This window comes from Piliocolobus tephrosceles, chromosome 8, assembly GCF_002776525.5.
Source record: "Piliocolobus tephrosceles isolate RC106 chromosome 8, ASM277652v3, whole genome shotgun sequence".
Lineage (NCBI taxonomy): Eukaryota > Metazoa > Chordata > Mammalia > Primates > Cercopithecidae > Piliocolobus > Piliocolobus tephrosceles.
The window spans coordinates 273,561-287,352 of record NC_045441.1 but is presented as its reverse complement, the minus strand read 5'-3'; the positions used below and the strand labels follow the sequence as shown (position 1 = coordinate 287,352).

Sequence of the window (13,792 nt, the reverse complement as noted above, 5' to 3'; positions counted from 1 at the left end):
AGGCTTGGGGTGTAGGAGGCTGCAGGATTTTATGTGGGACACCCCGTTCCCCCGCACACATACACATTGCAGTGACAGGCACCGGAATTTCTTGAGAAATTCGGCTAGACCTCGGGAGCCAGAGGCCTGGAGAACCTAGAAAGGGGATAGCCCCTTCCAAGGCCCCACCTGGACTCTGCCTGGGGTCACAGCTAGGTGGGGACTGACGCCCAGGCTGGTCCAGCCTTACCCCGACTGATGCGGGTGGCCTGGACCCCGAGACTCGCCTTGGTCTCCCCATCCCCGGCTCCCTGATCTGTCCCCAAGCACCCCTACCCCAGGCCCTGTCCCCACTCCCACCCCCACCTCCTTACCGCCCTCCTCCCGAAGCACCGACTCCGCCCCCTCCCTCTCTTCCTTATCTTTTTCTAACCTTTCGCATTTTTTAGTCTCATTTCCTGTCGGGTTTTGCATTTCCCTCCCCCGCCCCTCCTAGCCTATGACATACTTTCTCTCCTTTTTTCTCTCCTGCCTCCTCTGGCCTTCGGACTCCTGCCCGTGCCGCCCGCAGCCCCCTCCTGGCCCTGCAGCCCCTGGGCGGGCGCCGTCCCTCGGAGGACGGGTCGGGGCCCGCGGGGACGGAGGGCCCGGTCGCCTGGAGGAAGCCGGAGGCCTGCGTGGAGGAGGCGCCCCGCGCAGCTGGCGGAGCATGAGCGCCCCAGGTAGGCGCAGCCGGGATGGGGGAGCTGGCAGAGGGGGAGCACGAGGCGGGGAGTTGGGTAAAGAGAGGAGGACACAGGGAGGAGATGGGGGGCATCAGTGAGATGACATGGTAGTGGGGCGTGGGGGGGATGAGAGTGGCTCCTGCTGGCTCCGCGATGATGGGGGTATCCGTCCCTCTCCATCTCTGTCTCCCTGCCCCACTTCTCTCACTCTCGTCTCCCCCTTTTCCCTTCCAACCCTTTTTCTCCCTCACTTTCCACCTCGTGTACCTCTCCTCCCTGTCTCTCTGAGCGTCTCTGAGTATCACTGCCCAGCAAAACCCCCACCCCCTCCTACTGGACAGGAAAAAATCAGGGGTCAGGAGGCTGCAGCCCCTTGGTGCACCTGCCCCACAGGGAGGAAGAGAAACTTTTCTGATACCTGAAAGGCCCGGAAGTTTGCAGACCACAGCCCAGCCTGACTCAGAGGCTCCTGGGAAGGTGGGGCCTGGCTCAGGGAGGAAGGGCAGCCCCACCAAAAGCGGGTACGGAGCTGGGAGATGGGAGAGGACAGCCCCCCCCCCCAGGGACTGTACTAGAAAGGGAGTGGTGGGGGCACAGGAGGGGGCCCAGGTTGCCCACTGAAAGCCGGACCAGTCAGTCCCCAGAGGCCTCAGGCCTAAAAGCCACCCACCCCAGGAGGCCCCTCCAGGCCCGATGGGCCACCAGGCCTTCTGCTGAGCCCCCTCTGAAGATAGGGGCAGAGAGGGTGTTTCTGTCCCTCAGGGGCTCTGAGCACCGCTGGAGGCTGTCACGGGGACCCAGGTTCATGGACAGTGGTCCCAGCTGTGAGCTTCGGGGCTGCCCACACAAACTCGGTCTTGGACCAAACTGACCTCTGTCTGCCCCGCCTGCTCGCAAAGCCTTTGATTTGTAGTTCAAAAATGTTTCTCCTGACGTTTATGACTCGTCTTGAAGGTATAAGGTTACCAACCTACCAGAAAGGGGAGAGTAACAGTCGATCGTTCATTCCACATTCATTAAGTGCTCAGCCTGTGCATAATACGTGCTGGAAATCCCAGGAGCCGGGAATTAATATGAGGACAGGAATTTCTCTGTCAGTGTCCATTTTTGTGCTTCATATGAGGACAGGAATCCGTAAGGGTCCATTTCTGTGCTTTCGCGGAATCTCCCGTTCTTTCCCCAGGAAGGCATCTGTAAAGAGATGATACCCCTGCCTCGGGCCGGGGCTGCCCTGAGGAGAGTAACAGTGACCGGGACTCAGCGTAGTCAAGGCCAGGGACTGTTGGACCCGTGTAGAAGTTACTTGCCTGGGTATCAGATAGGGAGGCCATGGCTCCCCTGGCCCCAGCAGTCTTCAGTTAATGCATGAATGGTCCTTGATGTGATTTTTTTAAAAATTGTGGTGAAATACACATGACATAAAAGTAGCTCACTGAACTGCTTTGAAGCGCACAGTGGAGTGGCATTAAGCCCATTCGCATTGTCTTGCAGTGGTCACCACCATCCAGCTCTTCCCAAACTGAAACTGTGTCCCCCATTAAACAACATCTCCCTCGCTCCGTCCTCAGTCCCTGGCAGTCACCCTTCTTCATTCTGTCTCTAGGAATCTGATGATTTTCTGGACCCCGTATAAGGGGGCTCATACAACCTGTGTCCTTCCCGTGCCTGGCTTATTTCTCTGAGCCTCATGTCCTCAAGGTTCATCTGTGTTGTAGCCTGTGATTGAATCTCCTTCCTTTTTCAGGATGAATAATAATCTGTCGTGCAGATAGACTGTATTTTGTGTATCTGCTCATCCTTTATGTGATTTTTTAAAAATGACTTCTGGCCGGGCGCAGTGGCTCATGCCTGTAATCCCAGCACTTTGGGAGACCAAGGCGGGTGGATCACCTGAGGTCAGGAGTTCAAGACCAGCCTGGCCAAAGTGGTGAAACACGATCTCTACTAAAAATACACACAAAAAATTAGCCCAACATGGTGGTGCATGCCTGTAGTCCCAGCTACTTAGGAGGCTGAGGCAGGAGAATCGCTTTGAACTGGGGAGGTGGAGGTTGCAGTGAGCTGAGATCGCACCACTGCACTCCAGCCTGGGCGATGGAGCAAGACTCTGTCTCAAAAAAAAGACTTCTAAACCTAACTCTTCTAAAGATGACGACGCTTGTTTGAATCCATCAGTGGGCGTGTGTGGGTGGCTTTGTACTTGGTGGCAGAGGGGACGCAGGAGGGATGTGAGAAGCAGTGCTCCAACCTGAGTAGGTTCATCACACAGTCTGTGTATGCCGTGGTCAGAGTGTGGCTGAGACGCACATGAGATGGAAAAGAATTAGGAGGAGTGGGGAGGGAAGCAGGGAGTGAACTTGGGAGATGGTAGGACTCAGAAGGTCCAGGGATCCCTGGAAGGTTCCAGGCTGAGATGGTGCTGAAAATCTCAGGGAGGAGGGGCAGCCCCACCAAAAGGGGGTGCAGAGCTGGGAGATGGGACAGGACAGCCCCCTGTGGGCACTGTACTAGGAAGGGGGTGGCAGGCTCACAGGAGGGGGTTCCAGGTTCTAGGAGTCCAGGAGTTCGAGACCACCCTGGGCAACATGGCAAGACCTTGTCTTTACAAAAAATACCAAAAAATTAGCCAGACATGGTGGTGTGCATCTGTAGTCCCAGCTACTTGGGAGGCTGAGGCAGGAGGATCATTTGAGCCTGGGAGGTGGAAGTTGCAGTGAGCTGAGATGGTGCCACTGTACTCCAGCTTGGGCTACAAAGCAAGGCAATGTATCAAAAAAAAAAAAAAAAAAAAAAAGCCAGGGGCAGTGTCTAGACTTCTTTATCCTATGCAGTGATTCTGGGCCCTTCCGATAAAAGACTTGCTTCCTTGGACTAAGGGGCTGTGTGACTGTGGTTTGCTGGTGGCTGGCAGGGGCTGTAGAGATGAAGATACACTTGTGATCATAGCTCCTCATAGCATGTCATGCAGGAAAGGCCAAATGGGGTCCTGATTTTCAGATGGTGATGATGAAAAGGCATGTCAAGTGCTGAAAAATGGAGCCTCTTGAATCCATTTTTAAAACCGCCTTTAGGCATGGTGGCTCACGCCTGTAATCCCAGCACTTTGGGAGGCGGAGGCAGGAGGATCGCTTGAGGTCAGGAGTTTGAGACCAGCCTGGGCAACATGGTGAAACCCCGTCTCTACTAAAAATACAAAAATGAGGTGGGCGCCTGTAATTCCAGCTACTCGGGAAGCTGAGGCAGGAGAATCGCTTGAACCTAGGAGGCAGAGGTTGCAGTGGGCCGAGATTGCCCCATTGCACTCCAGCCTGGGCAACAGAGTGAGACTCTGTCTCCAAAAAAAGAAAAAAGAAAAAAAAAAAAAAAAAACAGTTTCCATTTCCTCTTGCCCAGCCCCTGCACTCTCTGCTTTGCAGGCCGTGCTCCCAGCGGCATTCCATCTTTTGGGTTGGAGCCCATGAAGGCATGAAGGCATGGGTTCGAGGCATGACTACTGATCAGTGCTAGCCGTGTGACCTTGGCTAGCTGTGTGACCTTGGACAGGCTTCCCGTCACCTAAGCTTTCCGAGAGTCATTTCTCTAATGAAATCAGGATATCAATACTGGTTATTTTCAGTATTGTCAGTTACACCAAGCATAAAATGAGAAAATACGGCATATGACATAGGATTACCTTTGCCGTGATGACTAAGGTCTGCAGCAGATCAGAGGCTGGACTCTGGAGTCCAGACCCAGGGCTGCAGTACCAGCCTCCCCGCAAACACCGGCTGGATGGACCTTGTTACTTTTTTCTGGTGCAACCTCCGATTCCTTGTCTGCAGTCTCAGTCTTACAGGGGAATTATGAGGCCCGAGGAAATCACAGACCGAGCTGATGCTCCGTCAATCTACCCTGTAGAAAAACTCTCTCTTGGTGGTTGCAGTACCCAAAGCAGTCTAGAAGATATCTTGATTGGCTGGGCACGGTGGCTCATGGCTGTAATCCCAGCGCTTCGGGAGGCCAAGGTGGGTGGATCCCTTGAGTCCAGGAGCTCCAGACCAGCCAGCCTGGGCAACATGGTGAGATCATGTCTCTACAAAAAAAAAAAAAAAAAAACTAAAAAATTAGCCAGGCATAGTGGTCCCTCCTTACTTGGGAGGCCGAGGCAGGAGGATCATTTGGGCCTGGGATGCAGAAGCTGCAGTGAGCCGAGATCACACCACTGCACTCCAGCTTGGGCAACAGAGCGAGACCCTGCCTCAAACAAAAAAAAAGAAAGAAAGAAAATATTTTGTTGGATTGATTGAAATACAGAAACAAAAAGAGAAGGAAAAGGCAACCTTCGAGGAAGCCCCTTAAACATGCTCTTCTGCTAAAGAAAAATTAGAAGGCAACCAGGCGCGGTGGCTCACGCCTGTAATCCCAGCACTTTGGGAGGCCGAGGTGGGCAGATTGCCTGCGGTCAGGAGTTCGAGACCAGTCTGGCCAACATGGTGAAACCCCATCTCTACTAAAAATACAGAAAAAATTACGCAAGCATGGTGGTGGTCGCCTGTAATCCCAGCTATTCGGGAGGCTGAGGCAGGGGTATTGCTTGAACCAGGGAGTTGGAGTTGCAGTGAGCCGAGATCGCGCCACTGCACTCCAGCCTGGGTGACAGAGTGAGACTCAGTCTCAAAAAAAAAAAAAAGAAAAGAAAAGAAGAGGAATTAGAAGGCACAGATTCCAGATGCCAGCCTCTTCCTGTGGCAGGCCACATAAGAAAAGCACAGCCAGGGCATTGCACACTCCATACAAAGAGCAGGCCCCACGCCTTGTCCGTATTCTCTCCTTGAGGGACTGCGCTCTCTGGGTCAGTGGTTTTGATGGGGTGATTATTTTCGGGAGGGTAACCTTTTGGGTTGTGATTTGTTCAAGGGCTCAGAGATTATAATGGTCGCTGTCACATTTGTGTAATGGGTGTTGGTGGCCGAGAGCCAGAGGGTGATAAAAGTCCTTCCAGTCCCGTCTGTGTGGCTGTCACTTCTTCTTCCCCTCTCCTGCTCCTCGAAACACACTCGTTCCTCCAAAGTGCCGGGTTCCTCCTGGCCCAGCCGGGGCCATTCCTCAGTGGACATTATTCCTTGCAAGTCTGGGAGCCAGAAAGGGGCACGCGCGGTATCCATGCTCGCGAACAGGGCTCCATCCTCCTCTGTGTGGTTTCTGTGTCTAGCGTGTCATCTTCCTTCCTGCCTCTCTGCAACTCAGGAATTTGCTGCCTTTATACCCAAGTATGACAGCAGCAGAGGGGCTGCCCTGTGTGTGCCATGTCCTTGGTCCTGGTGGTGCCAAAGGCAACACCTGCCAGGACAGTGCTGATTATGATCGCTGCCATCCCTGGAACTGGCCTCATTCATTAAGAGGCAAGATGAAAAAAAAAAAAAAAAAAAGCCAAGCACGAGGGCTCACGCCTGTAATCCCAGCACTCCAGCACTTTGGGAGGCCAAAGCAGGAGGATTGCTTGAACTCAGGAGTTGGAGACCAGCCTGGGCAACATAGCAAGACCCCATCTCTATAAAAAATTTAAAAATGAGGCAGGTATGGTGGTATGCGCCTGTGGTTCCAGCTACTCAGGAGGCTGAGGTGGGAGGATTGCTAGAGCCCAGGAAGCTGAGGCTGCAGGGAGCCGCAGTTGCACCACTGCACTCCAGCATGGGCAACAGAGTAAGACCCTGTCTCAAAAAAAAAAAAAAAAAAAGGCAAAGCTGCTTTCTGGAGAGATCTACAGACTTAGAGCCTGGCAGACACGGTGTCCATTCCAGCTCCACTACCTGCACTCTCTGTGACCCCAACAAAGTCACATGATGATTTTGAGCCTCAACTGCTGCACGTGTGAAATGGATATAAAATGACCACCCCTAGCTGGGCGCGGTGGGTCACGCCTGCAATCCCAGCACTTTGGGAGGCTGAGGCGGGCGCATCACCTGAGGTCAGGAGTTTGAGACCAGCCTGGCCAACGTGGCAAAACCCTGTCTCTACTAAAAGTACAAAAATTATCCTGGCGTGGTGGTGGGTGCCTGTAATCCCAGCTACTTGGGAAGCTGAGGCAGGAGAATCACTTGAACCCGGGAGGCAGAGGTTGCAGTGAGCCGAGATTGTACCACTGCACTCCAGCCTGGGTGACAGAGCGAGACTCTATCACAAAATAATAATAATAATGAGGCCAGGCGCGGTGGCTCACGCCTGTAATCCCAGCACTTTGGGAGGCCGAGACGGGCGGATCACAAGGTCAGGAGATTGAGACCATCCTGGCTAACATGGTGAAACCTCGTCTCTACTAAAAAACACAAAAAACTAGCCGGGCGAGGTGGCGGGCGCCTGTAGTCCCAGCTACTCGGGAGGCTGAGGCAGGAGAATGGTGTGAACCTGGGAGGCGGAGCTCGCAGTGAGCTGAGATCGCACCACTGCACTCCAGCCTGGGCGACAGAGCGAGACTCCGTTTCAAAAAATAAAAATAAAATAATAATAATAATGATGATGATGATGATGCCACCCCTAGATTAGCATAGACCAAAGTGTTTCCAAATGCACCAAATGTGTCAAGGGGTTCTGCAGCTTCTGCTTTTAAGTTTTACTTCTGACTTGCTCATTCAGAGGCCAGGAGGGAGAACAGAGAGAGATGAAATGCAAAACAGAATATATGCAGCAAAGAGCTATTTCCTTAATTTACTAAGAACTCTTGTAAACCAATTAGACACGGGAACTGGCACACTTTTTCTTAAAAGCTCCAAATAGTAAATATTTTAGGCCTTGTGAGCCAGAGGGTCTCTGTCGAAGCTACCAACTCTGTCCTTGTGGAGTGGAGGCGGCTGTAGATGGGAGTGAATGTGGCCCCCTTTGGCCCAGTGGACGGCACAGGGCCCTCAGTGGGAGTGTCCAGACCCCAAAATTAGAGAATTCAACTAATGGAAAAAACGGTGAAGGGGTACACACACACACGCAATATCAGCCAGTCAGTCAACATGCTGCGTTTACAATTAAATCCATGTGAAGTAATACAACAGGGACATAGCGTTTTCCACCTGTCAGACTGGCAAACATCGAAAAGTTTGATAGGCCGGGCGTGGCAGCTCACACCACACACGTGATCCCAACACTTTGGGAAGCCCAGGTGGGAGGATCACTTCAGCCTAGGAGTTTGAGATCAGCCTGGGCAACACAGTGAGATCCCACCTCCACAAAAACACTTAAAAAAAATTAGCCAGGCATGGTGACTTGCACCTGTAGTAGTCCCAGCTTCTCCAGAGGCTAAGATGGGAGGATCACTGGAGCCCAGGAGTTCGAGCTGCACTGAGCTAGGATTGCACCACTGCACTCCAGCCTGGGCAGTAGAGCAAGACCCTATCTCTAAAAATAAAATAAAGAAAGGTAAAAATGATTGCCCATCAGTAATAATAATAATAATAACTTTTAAAAATTAAGGTATAACACACACACAGTACAGTCTTAAGCATACATACAGCTTGATGGGCTTTTAAATGCCTTTCTGGAGCCAATCACCCAAATCAAGATTTGGGTCCCTTCTAGGTTCTGGGGAAGTCCCATATCCCCTCCCAGTCGTTACCCCTCCCCTGTCCCCTTCCAACCTCTATCACCATCCCTGTCCTTGAACCTCACATGGACAGAGTCACATTCAATGTTTCTTTTTCGTTGCTACACAGTATTTCATGGTACAAATTTACTGCAATAGGGGCAGGCGCTGTGGCTCATGCCTGTAATCCCAGCACTTTGGGAGGCCAAGGCAGGCAGATTGCTTTGAGCTCAGGAATTCAAGACCGGCCTGGGCAACATGGTGAAACCATCTCTACAAAAATTCAAAAATTGGCCAAGCATTGGTGGCTTGTGCCTATAATTCCAGCTCCTCAGGAGGCTGAGGCTGGAGAACTGCTTGAGCCCAAGAAAGAGGAGGTTGCAGTGAGCCAAGATCGTGCCACTGCACTCCAGCCTGGGTGACAGAGTGAGACCTGTCTCAAAAAAAACACAAAAATTTACCACAATTTACTTATCCACCTGACCCTTGATAAACATTTCTGTTGCTTGCAGTTCGGGGCTATCATGATGAAACCACTGTGAACATTCTTATACGTATCTTGGTGGTGATGGCTCTTTTAGAAAAAAAAAATCTGGAAGCAGCCTGGGCACAATGGATCATGCCTATCATCCCAGCACTTTGGGAGGCTGAACCAGGAGGATCACTTGAGCCTACTTGTTTGAGACCAGCCTGGGCAACATAGCCAGACCTCATCTCTATAAAAAAGGTAAACGTTAGCTGGGCGTGGTGGCCATGCCTGTGGGCCTAGCTACTTGGGAGGCTGAGGTGGAAGGATCTCTTGAGCTCAGGAAGTAGAGGCTGCAGTGAGCTGTGATTGCACCACTGCACTCCAGCCTGGGCAACAGAGGGAAACCCTGTCTCTGAAATATAAAAAATCCAAGGGTAAACAGAGGCCCTGTGCCGGCGTTTTCTGCAGTTTAGTACATTGCTATGTCGGTGGATAAATGTTGGTATGAAGTAAAACTGTAACGTTATTGACATCAGTGCTTCATTGCCTGCCTCTGCATAAGGATCATGTGATTCATGAAAGTCTTCTAAGAAGAAATGGCCTATTTTTAAAGGGATTCGAGTATCGTTGGTTCCAGGGAAAACGTTCAGCAGAATAATAACGATACCTCACACTGCTTTCCGACACTCGTGACTTCAGTTCTCAGACGCATTTCAGAAACCAACGTGTTAACCAGCAGAGAGCCTCTGGGAGCTGACACGGTGATCCCTGTTTGCCGACGAACAGGCACCGTGATCCCTGTTTGAGTCCCTGAGGCACGCAGAGGTTCTTGGCTCTTTGTAGGAGAGTTCTCCATCTTTGACAAATGTTTCTCCCGCTTCTTAACGGACGGCCTTTTACCGGGCCCTGTTCCGAGTTTTCTGAGCTCGGGGAGGTCTTAGACTGGTGAAGAGCATGACCTAGTGGAGAAAGGATCCAGCTGCCGTACAAGCAGAAGGCCGTCTGTGCGCCGGGGACGGGGTCACCCTGTCTCCTCACTCATTTTATGTGGGAGTTTGATATAATTTTGTCTTGCTCTGTTGCCCAGGCTGGAGTGCAATGGTGCCGTCATAGCTCACTGCAACCTCAACCTCCTGGGTTCAAGCAATCCTCTCACCTCAGCCTCCCAAGTAGCTGTGACTAAAGGCACGTGACACCATGACCGGCTAATTTTTAAATTTTTTGTAGAGATGAGGGTCTTGCTATGTTGCCCAGGCTGGTCTCGAACTCCTAGGCTCCAACTATCCTCCCGCCTCAGCCTCCCAAAGTTCTGGGATTACAGACGTGAGCCACCGTGCCCAGTCCCGTATCTTTCTTAACTAATTTGTACATATATACATATTATTTTTTTAAAATTATATATGTAATTATATGTCTAATTATATAATTATATATAATTATATTTATATAATTTATATATATAATTTAATAATTTTATATATACACTTTTATTTTCTTTGAGTTAGAGTCTCACTCTTGCCCAGGCTGGAGTGCAGTGGCACAATCTCAGCTCACTGCAGCTTCCACCTCCTGAGTTCAGACAATTCTGCCTCAGCCTCCTGAGTAGCTGGAATTCCGGATGTGCACCACTACACCCAGCTAATTTTGTATTTTTAGTAGAGACAGCGTTTCACCATGTTGGCCAGGCTGGTCTTGAACCCCTGATCTCAGGTGATCTGCCCACCTCAGCCTCTCAAAGTGCTAGGATGACAGGCATGAGCCACCGTGCCCAGCTGTAATTTAAAAATATATTTTAAAACCCAACCTTATGTCTTGTGGCAGAGTCAGACTGATGGGCCTCAGAGGCCCTCCTGCCACTGCACTGGTGGCTCTACTTGCCCCTCCCACCTGCCTGGTGCCTCCTGCCTCTGCGCCTGGCACCTCTCCCTGCCCTGTGCCTGAGATGGTGATCCGACCACCTGCCAAGGCCCACTCTGCACAGGCACCAGAGCCCACCTCTCTCCAATCAAAGACGCTTCTCGAGCAACTGTCTTCTCTCTCTGCTGTATCTTCCATTCTGTATTCCCTCTCTCCGGGGACCATTCCTATCCGAGTGCTGATCTACTGCGTTTCACCCACTTTAAAATAAACAAACAACAAACCTGTCTTGATTTTACATTCCCCTCCAGCCTTCGCCGCATTTCTCTGCACCCCCTTTGTATTCATTTGCTGGGGTTGTCATAACAAAATCCCACAGACTGGGACATTTATTGCCTTGCATTTTTGGAGGCTGGAAGTCTTAGCAAGGTGCTGGCCGGGCTGGTTCCTTCTGAGGCCTGTCTCTGCAGCTGCCAGGTGCCATCTTCTCCCTGTGTCCTCACCCGGCCTTTTCTCTTGGGTGTGTGTCCCCTGGGTCTCTGTGCCTCCAATTTCCTCTTGGCATAAAGACACAGGTCAGATTGGATTAGGGTCCACTCCAATCGCTCCACTTTAATTTCATCACCTCTTTAAAGACCCTGTCTTCAAATACAGCCCGATTCTGAGGTCCTGGGGGTTAGGACGTCCATAATAGGAATTTGGAGGGACAGGATTCAGCCCTTAACACCTTTATAGCAAAGTGTGGTCTGTAGTCCCTGTCCTAATTCTTCTCCTCCCCTTCCATCTTGAGCCCACTTTAGTCAGGCTTTGGTCCCCAGTACCCAATTTAAACAGCTCTAATCAAAACCACCCATGTGGCCAGGTGTGGGCTCACGCCTGTAATCTCAGCACTTTGGGAGACCAAGGCCGGAGGATCCTTTGAGGCTATGAATTTGAGACCAGTCTGGGCAACATAGGAGACGCCGTCTGTACAGGGGGAAAAAAAAAAAAAAGCCATGTATTGTGGTGTGCACCTGTGGTCCCAGCTACTCGGGAGGCTGAAGTGGGAGGATCACTTGAACCCAGGAGGTCAAGGCTGTAGTGAGCTATGATCACACCACTGCATTCCGGCCTGGATGATAGAGTAAGACTCTGTCTCAAAAAATAAATAAATAAATAAAAATAAAACCAAAACACAAAGTCACCAATGCCGTTTTCTGGTGGTCCATCCTCAGTCCTCATAGATCCTGATATCAGCAGGATCTCGTAAGACCCATTCTTCTCTCCTCTTTGAAACACACATTCCTTTAGCTTTGGGGCTTCTCCCTCTTGTTTTTTTTTTTTTTTTTTTTTGCCCCCCTCTTTGCTAACTACTCCTTCCTGGCCTCTCTTTTCTGACTCCTCTGTCTCCCTCACCTCTGAGGTCAAACTGCCGGGAGGTCAGTCCGTGGGTCTCTTTCCCCGGGTGGTCTCCTCCTGCTTCTTGCTTTAAAAGTCATCTATATGCCAGTGACTCCCAAGTTTATATCTTCTGCCCAGGCTCTCCTCTTGAACTTTAGACTTTAATATCCAACTTTCTTCACGTGTCTGCCTGTACATGGAGTGAATCCAAAATCAAACTTGTGATTTTCCAAACTCTGTCTTCCGTCCTGTGTGGGGCTCGGACTTAAGATCCTTGGAACTGTCCTTCACTTCTCTGTTGGTAGTTTGTCCGCTTGCTGGGCATAGAAAAGAAAATTTGCTCTGGCTCAGTCATGAAGAATGTCATTCTCAGGCATCTTTTGATAGGGAAATCTTTTCTTTCTTTCTTTTTTTTTTTTAGGCACGTCTCACTCTCGCCCAGGCTGGAATGCAGTAGCATGATCTCGGCTCACTGCAACTTCCGCCTCTTGGGTTCAAGCGATCCTCCTGCCTCAGCTTCCCAAGTAGCTGAGACTGTAGGCTTGCACCACCATGCCCAGCTACTTTTGGTATTTTTTGTGGAGACAGGGTTTTGCCATGTCACTGAGGCTGGTCTCGAACTCCTGGATTCAAAGTGATCTGCCTGCCTCAGCTTCCCAAAAGTGCTGGGATTATAGGCGTGAGCCACCTTGCCCTGCCTTGACGGGGGAATTCTTTCTGCAGTAGATGGGACACCACACAGTGCACTGGAGAGGCCACTGGGCTCAGAAAGAGGGATTTGGTTTTCGGCCACTGACCCACTGAGCAGTCTGGGCCAAGTTCCCCTTCACCTCTGGGGCTCAGTTTCCTCGTAAGTCAAATGAGAAGACTGGACAGGACTTGGGGTGGTAAATGCGTTGCATTTGACAAGCCAGTTCCAATCAACTAGTAATGGCTTGCTGGAGGGCCACGTTGAGGACCCAAGCTCAGGGATCGATCACCGATGTTTGCCCATGGGTGTGAATCTGAATGTGGAAGCTGGGCTGCCCTGTCAGTCGTCTGCACTTGCTCTGCATGACCCAGAGCCCTTCCAGCCTTGCAAATCCACGATATAAAGACACATGCACATGAATGTTCACTGCAGCACTATATTCACAATAGCAAAGACATGGAATCAACCTAAATGCTCATCAATGACAGACTGGATACAGAAAGTGTGGTACGTATACACCATGGAATGCTATGCAGCCATGAAAAAGAATGAGATCATGTCTTCTGCAGGAACACGGATACAATTGGAGACCATTATCCTAAGTGAATTAACACAGGTACAGAAAACCAAATACCGCATGTTCTCACTTATAACTGGGAGTTAAATGCTGAGAGCACATGGATGCAAAGACAGGACCAACACACACTGGGGCCTCCTTGAGGGCAGAGGGTGGGAAGAGAGAGAATCAGAAAAAAAGTAACTACTGGGGGCTGGGCATGGTGACTCACACCTGTAATCCCAGCACTTTGGGTGGCCAAGGCAGGCAGATCACTTGAGGTCAGGAGTTCAAGACCAGCCTGGCCAACATGGCAAAAACCCATCTCTACTACAAATACAAAAATTAGCCAGGTGTGGTGGCAGGTGTCTGTAATCCCAGCTACTTGGGAGGCTGAGGCAGGAGAATCACTTGAACCCGGGAGGTGGAGGTTGCAGTGAGCCGAGATCATGCCACTGTACTCCAGCCTGGGTGACAGAGCAAGACTCCATCTTGAGAAAAAAAAAAAGTAACTACTGGGTACTAGGCTTAGTACCTGAGTGATGAAATAATCTATAGAACAAACCCCCATGACACTAGTACTAGG

The 13,792-nt window shown here is 50.8% G+C and overlaps 1 protein-coding gene across 2 annotated transcripts in view; it reads left to right on the top strand.

Moving 5' to 3' along the window:
* The first annotated feature begins 428 nt into the window (after positions 1-428).
* CARD11 (caspase recruitment domain family member 11) overlaps positions 429-13,792 on the top strand; it is a 136,689-nt gene continuing 123,325 nt past the window's right edge. For both annotated transcript variants that reach the window (XM_026449466.2, XM_026449464.2), the window contains exon 1: positions 429-701. The gene's annotated coding sequence lies outside the window, so the exon portion shown is untranslated. The remainder of the gene's footprint in view (positions 702-13,792) is intronic.